The following is a 7,377-nucleotide window of genomic DNA, read 5'->3' as shown; positions in this document are numbered from 1 at the left end:
AGTACACGCATGCACACGTACAGTTACAGACATATAGGTTAACGACAGGGACACGTGCTGGGAAACGCGACGTGGACACGTGTTTGTGGAACACCATGGAGTGCGTACACACACCCAGATGGTCCGGCCTACTCCACGCCTGGGCATATGGCGAAGCCCGCTGCTCCCGGGCCGCACACCTGCACGGCGTGTGACTGTGCTGAACAGCCCAGGCAGCGGGAACACCATGGCAAGGATTCATCTAAACATCGAAAAGGTACAGGGAGAGCGGGGCAGCCCCATAGAGCTGTCCCCCAGCCCCGGTGCTCATCGGGGATATTGGCTGACCCGCTGCACGTGGGGGACGAGGGTCAGGCCTACGGCCGCAGGGCTGGGAGGCGCCCCTCGCTCCACTGTTCAGAGCTCATGGCCGTTGGGAAGTCAACCCCTTGGGGTCCTGGCTTCCTCCTCTGCAAAATGGGGACAGTGATACTGATTTCAGAGGTTCCTGTGAGGGTCGTGCGAGGGTGTGTTCGTAGAGAGCAAGCCCACAATACACAGTGCTGCTGCTGTTGTCTTTTGCTTTTCCCTCCTTTTTTTTTTCTGAAACAGGGTCTTACCGTGTTGTCCCGGTTTGTCTTGAACTCCTGAGCTCCAGGGATCCCCGGCTTCGGCCTCCTGAGGCGCTGGACGATGGCTGCTTCACAGCACACCAGCTGTTGTTGCTATGTATTTTTCTTTTAAAGATGGAGTCTGGCCCTGTCCCCAGGCTGGAGGGCAGTGGCACAATCTCAGCTCACTGGAATCTCTGCCTCCCGGTTCAAGCGATTCTCCTGCCTCAGCCTCCTGAGTAGCTGGGGCTACAGGCATGCACCACCACGCCCAGCTAATTTTTATATTTTTACTAGAGATGAGGTTTCACCACGTTGGCCAGGATGGTCTCGATCTGTTGACCATGTGACCCGCCCACCTTGGCCTCCCAAAGTGCTGGGATTGTAGGTGTGAGTCACCGTGCCCGGCCTGTTGTTATCTTTTTACTAGAAAAAGCCTGGACAGGAGAGGCCAGCGTGCGTGGGCAGTAATCGATCCACCTCTGTGCATGGGCTGCAGTCTGCCCTTGGCCTCGCAGGCTGCTACCAACCCCTTAGGACCTCATGTGAATGACCCCTTTACAAGCCTTTCCTGCCTGCATTATCCCCTGGGGTCAGAAGGCGGGGGCATCAGCCCTCACTGGGAGGCTGCAGGGGAAGCCAGCCAGGCTGCTCTGTGCCACCAACCCCCCCTTATCACCTGTGTCCCTCTCGACACGCCGTGCCTTGCGCTAACCCTTTGTATATTTCCGTGTTGCATGAGGACCCTCGGCGCATGGCTCAGGGGAATGAAACTGGCATTGCCATTCGGGGCCAGAACTAAAGGGCAGGCGTGAGAATCGGTCGGGCTGAAAACCCAGCTCCGCACTCCAGGAGAGCTCTCAGCTTTCCAGTCGCTGCCATAGCAAGTCGCCACAGTTTAGAGGCTTGGAGCAGCAGACGTGGTTCCTCTCACGGTCCTGGAGGCCAGGCGTCCACAAATGCACGTCGATGGCAGGCAGCTCTGCGTTCCACAGCTGGCCCTCATGCTCTTAGCCCTGGGAGGCTGGCTGCCGTCAGTTTCTCCACCTGTCATGTGGATGGCGAGAACCACAGAAGGGTTCCTTCCTCTCCCTCCCTGCTTCCTCCCTTCTTTCCTTCCTTCCGTCTCTCCTTCCTCCTTCCTGCCCCTGACCCTGCCTCTCTTCTCTTCTTCTATCCTTCCCTTTTCCCTCCTGCTCGTCCTGCTTTGACTGTCCCCATGTGGAGGGGCGTGTGAATAGGAGGAGCTGCCTTATCTCTGTTGGGATCATGGTGACAGCACTGGGCATGGGGTGCTGCTGGGGGTTTGGGGGGCTCACTTCTATCCACCTCCAGAGCAGGCTTCCTTGTTCAGAGCAAGCGCCCAGAATGGCCCCCGGAGGGTCCCTGCCCACCTGTCACTGTGCGAAGGTCCCAAGCCCTCAGGGAGGAAGAAGGTCAGACACTGACTCCTCTCTGGAGTCCACACAGACAGGGCCCTGGTGTCTGGGTGTCCGGGCTGAGGTTGCAGTCTGGGGCTTGGGAAGGTCAAGACCCTCTGAGTTTGCAAATTAGCTGAGGTTCAGAAGGAGATTCAGTATTGACAGTAAAAAGAGCTGGTCAAACCTGCGGCTGAGACACTGACGAATGAGCGATACGGGGCCGAGCAGATGGGCATCGTCAGCGAGGGGGAGGGCCTTTTTTGTGTGAAATAGTTTTGTATCTGGAAAACTTGTTTTCAAATAGGTGATTCTCTTATAATCAGCAGCGACTCAGAAGTGAGAAGTATGTTGTGTGTGTGTTGCGTGTGAGACAGGGAGAGAGGCTCTGTGCCGCATTGGGACCCTCCGTTTTCCTCTTACCAGTATGTGGGCGTCTTGGCAGGTCTGTGTGTCCAAGCCTGTGCCCCTTCTTTCTGTTTCAAATAAAACTCCTCAGTATTCCACTGTGTGCCACTGGCTTCATCCATTCCCGCTGCTATCACGGAATACTGCGGCCCGGGCGGCTTACAAGCAACAGACCTTTCTTTCTTTCCGTTCTGGAGGCTGGAAGGTCCACGCTCAAGGTGAAGTGGATTCGCTGTCTGCTGAGGGCCCTGATTCTGATTCTTGGATGGGCGCCTTCTCGCTGCGTCCTCACCTGGGGGAGAGACTGGCCAGGGCTCCGGGGTGCTGTATCCACCAGGAGGGCGCCACCCCCGTGGCCTCGCCACCTCCTCACACTATCAACTTTGGGGCTGGGATCTCAACCTATGGGTGTGGGGTGGGGGAGGGCAGATGTTCGGTCCATTGCAGCCACTGCGGGCTTTCCTTCATCCGCTTTTGGTGAACGTCCGCTCTCTCTGTCACTGCAATGATCATCTTTTGTCTTTTTCTTTTGAGACAGAGTCTTGCTCTGTCACCCAGGCGGGAATGCAGTGGCACGATCTCGGTTCACAGAAGCCTCGACCTCCCAGCCTCCAGCAATCCTCAGTCTCCTGAGTAGCTGGGACCACAGGTCCACATCACCATGCTTGCTAATTACAGGCAGGAGCCACCGCGCCCAGCCTGGTTTCTCTTCTATACAACGCAATACACGAAGAGGGGTGGGCATATTTCAGAGGGCACCGGAAGCAGGTGGGCTGTAAATAGGGCATCCCAGGGAGAGCAGCATGCGCCATGCCAGCAAAAGATCACAACACCGTTCATCGGTCTGTTCACAGAACCCCTGTTCTTTAAGGTCCTGCCGGTCTGGGTCTGGGGTAGGCTGAGAGGCGCAGAGATAAATGACTCGCCCCATACTGCGGAGCGGAGGTGGATGCTGCCGCTGCTGGCCTGAGGCAGACAGATGCGGAACCGGGCCACAGAGAAGGCGAGGAGGGAAATCCTGCTTGGGGGCGAGTGAGGCTTCACAGAGCAGGTGCAGTGCAAGGTGCGACACCTCAGGGTGTCCTGCCTCCCTGTCTTTCACCTGCTCCCTGAGTGCTCCTCATGCGTCCCCAGGACTCAGGGCTCTGGGGGAATATGTGTTAAATCACGGAGCCAGTGAGGAAAGAGCAAACGGGTGATGATGTGGGAGGAGGAATTCCAGGCAGAGCCAGCTAGAGGGTGAGGCCTTCTGGAACAATGACTTGTAGGGTGTGACGGCAGCATGGGCTGCAGGGAGGGTTTGATCAAGCAGGCTGCCAGATGGGAGGGTTTCAGTGTGAGCAGCTGCTGGCCGGACCCCAGGCATCATCCAAATGTAGACAGGAGTCATGCTGACACACGTGTCTCTGGCATTCCCCCACTCTCGGTCCCCGACCCCCTTCGCATGGCCTCTGTCCGTGTCACACAGGAGACTCATCCAGCATCATGAACCAGGTACAGGGAGGCAGCTTCCTAAACCTTTTAAAACATGGAATGCCTTTTAAACATAGTGTTCAACAACCTCAAGGATACATAAGAGAGCCCTCCTCCTGCAGAAAGAAGAAACCTGGTAAAACCTTCCCAGAAAGCAAGCTGGTGCTCCGGGCCGGGAGTCTTGAAAGAGCTGATATTCGTGGGCCTGAGGAGACGCATTCTCACCTTATTCTTATCTACGTCCTAACGAAGTGCAGCAGAGGCCCTCAGCTGTTCACGCCCAAGACAGTCATTACAGGGTTGGTAACCTGGCCCTCAGCGATGGGGCTGACGGAGCAGAGCATGGGCCCACACCCGCTGGCTCGCGTGGAGCTGTCCAAAGCATGTGTTTGAAAGATTTTTTTTTTTTTGGAGACAGATTCTCACTCTGTTGCCCAGTCTGGGGTGCAGTGATGCAATCTCGGCTCACTGCAACCTCTGCCTCCTGGATTCAAGTGATTCTCCTACCTCAGCCTCCCAAGTAGCAGGGATCATAGTCAGGTGCCACCATGCTTGGCTAATTTGTGTGTGTGTGTGTGTACATATATATATTTTGAGACACAGTCTCATTCTGTCACCCAGACTGGAGTGCAGTGGTGCTCCTAGGCTCAAGTGATTCTCTTGCCTCAGCCTTCTGAGTAGCTGGGATTACAGGCTTGTGCCACCATCCCCAGCTAATTTTTGTATTTTTAGTTGAGATGGAGTTTTAGCATGTTGGCCAGGCTTGTCTCAGGCTCCTGACCTCAAATGATCCACCCACCTCGGCCTCTCAAAATGCTGGAATTATAGGCATGAGCCACTACACCCAGCCTAATTTTTATGTTTTTAGTAGACACGGGGTTTTGCCATGTTGGTCAGGCTGGTCTTGAACCCCTGACCTTAAGTGATATGCCCACCTTGGTCTCCCAAAGTGCTGGGGTTACAGGCATGAGCCACCACGCTGGGCCAAAAGAAGTTTAATAAAAGGATAATTCACCTTTTATTTATGAGTCAATGGCCAGGTGTGGTGGCTTATGCCTGTAATCCCAGCACTTTGGGAGGCTGAGGTGGATGGATCATTTGAGGTCAGGAGTTTGGGACCAGCCTGACCAACATGGTGAAACTCCGTGTCTACTAAAAATAAAAAAATTAACCAGGCATAGAGGTGCCTGCCTGTAATTCTGGCAGCTCAGGAGGCTGAAGCAGGAGAATAGCTTGAACCTGGGAGGTGGAGGTTGCAGTAAGCTGAGATCATGCAGTTGCACTCTGGCTTGGGCAATGAGAGCAAAACTCTGGCTCAAAAAAATTAATAATAAATAAGTAGAATATTTCACTATAGCGTGAGCACAGTGACAAAAATAAGTGTGTCTGATGCACAGACCCTGCTGTTCACTTGCCTTCGGGTTCTCTGCCCTTCCCCAGTGTGCTCCGTGTCTCGGGAAGAAAACATTTCCCAGGCTCCCTTTTTAATCAGCTTCCTGCTAGGCTCAGCTGATGGGAGAGCCCCAGGTGAGAGGATGGGAGACGCCAGGTGTTTCTCCCGTCGTGCACACACATGACTCCTACATACACTCTGATATAGGTTGGCTCTGGATATAGACCCACCCGGGTCTCATCCTGAATTCCCATGTGTTGTGGGAGGGACCCGGTGGGAGGTAATTGAATCATGGGGGCAGCTCTTTCCTGTGCTGTTCTCGTGATAGTGGGTAAGCCTCATGAGATCTGACGGTTATCATGAGGGAGAGTTTTCCTGCACTAGCTCTTCTTGCCTGCTGGCATCCCTGTAAGATGTGACTTGCTCCTCCTTTCCTCCCGCCATGATTGTGAGGCTTCCCCAGTCACGTGGAACTGTAAGTCCAATTAAACCTCTTTCTTTGTAAATTGCCCAGTCCGGGGTATGCCTTTATCAGCAGCCTGAAAACAGACTAATACACACTCCCTTTGTGACCCCAGCTCTTGCCAAGGGGCCCCAGCTCAGGGCTCCAGCAATACCACCTCCTGCCTCTGCTGCTCCAGTCCTGGAGAGGCGGGTAACAGCCCCCTGCTCTGTGCCTCAGTGTCTGTCCTCTGAATGGCTTTTCTGTCCCTTCACCTATGTGACCAATACCCTGAGTTAATCACCTGTCTTAAGTACGCAGCGTGGTTTCCATCTTTTAGGTAGAAGGTGTCTTTTTCTTTTTCCTTTTTTTTTTTTTTTTTTTTGAGACGGAGTCTCACTCTGTCGCCCGGGCTGGAGTGCAGTAGCGTGATCTCGGCTCACTGCAACCTCCATCTCCTGGGTTCAGGCGATTCTCCTGCCTCAGCCTCCCAAGTAGCTGGGATTACAGGTGTCCACCACCACGCCTGGCTAATTCTTTTTGTATTTTTAGTAGAAACGGGGTTTCACCATATTGGCCAGGCTGATCTCAGACTCCTGACCTTGTGATCCGCCTGTCTCAAACTCCCAAAGGCTGGGATTACAGGCGTGAGCCATCGCACCTGGCCTATTTTTCTTTTAAAATAATTATAGATTGACAAGACATTGCAAAGACAGGAAGAGAAGCCCCCATGCACCCTTTCCCCAGCTTCCCCCAGTGATCTTATGTGACTACAGCACAATGTTGAGGCCAGGAAATTGATGTGGTTACAATGCGTGTCCTTAGTTCTGTGTCATTTTATGTGCATGGATTCCTGTGAGCACCACCACGGTTAAGACACAGCAGTGTCGCCGGGCACTGTGGCTCACGCCTGTAATCCTAGCTCTTTGGGAGGCTGAGGTGTGTGGATCACCTGAGGTCAGGAGTTCAAGACCAGCCTGGCCATCATGGTGAAACCCCATCTTTAAAAAAAAAAAAAAGACACAGCAGTGTGACCCCCCACAAAGCCCTCCTTTGGATGCCCTGTGGTGGCCACACACACCTCCCCGCTCAGCCCAGCAATTGTCAGTCTGAATTTCATCCCTATGAGTTTGTCAATTCAAGGTTATAGAAATGGAGTTTCGCAGCAGGTGACGTTCTGAGATGGGCTTTTCCACTCAGCCTAATGCGCTTGCAGGGCGGCGCCCTTGCTGTGGCTGCAGAGAGCGGAGGGAACTGGGGAGCCACAGCAGATGCAGAAGGGAGCCCGCAGAGCCCTGTACTCCACCGCCAGGGCCAGGCTGGCGGTCGTCAGCCCAGGCCTGTGGGCAGGGGTGCTGGGAAGAGGACGCCTTGGGGGTGAGGTCACGGACCGTCAGTGGCTGTAGCGGGAGTGGAAGTGCGTAGTCTGCACACAGACACCATAAGTCTGCGCTGACCCAGAGACCCACAGATGGGGCTGGGTGCAGCGGGGGCCCCTCTTGGGGCAGGAATCCATGCAGCTGCATGGCTGAAGCCTCCTGCCCGCTGTGCAGGAAAGTCATAGGGGCCCTTGCCACAGCCGGAGGGAGCACACCCCGGGAAAATCATAGGGGCCCTTGTCACAGCCGGAGGGAGCACACCCCGGGAAAATCA

The sequence above is a fragment of the Cebus imitator genome, unplaced genomic scaffold (genome assembly GCF_001604975.1).
Source record: "Cebus imitator isolate Cc_AM_T3 unplaced genomic scaffold, Cebus_imitator-1.0 Scaffold117, whole genome shotgun sequence".
Classification (NCBI taxonomy): Eukaryota; Metazoa; Chordata; class Mammalia; order Primates; family Cebidae; genus Cebus; species Cebus imitator.
The sequence above is the reverse complement of the archived record's forward strand: the minus strand, read 5'-3'. Positions refer to the sequence as shown.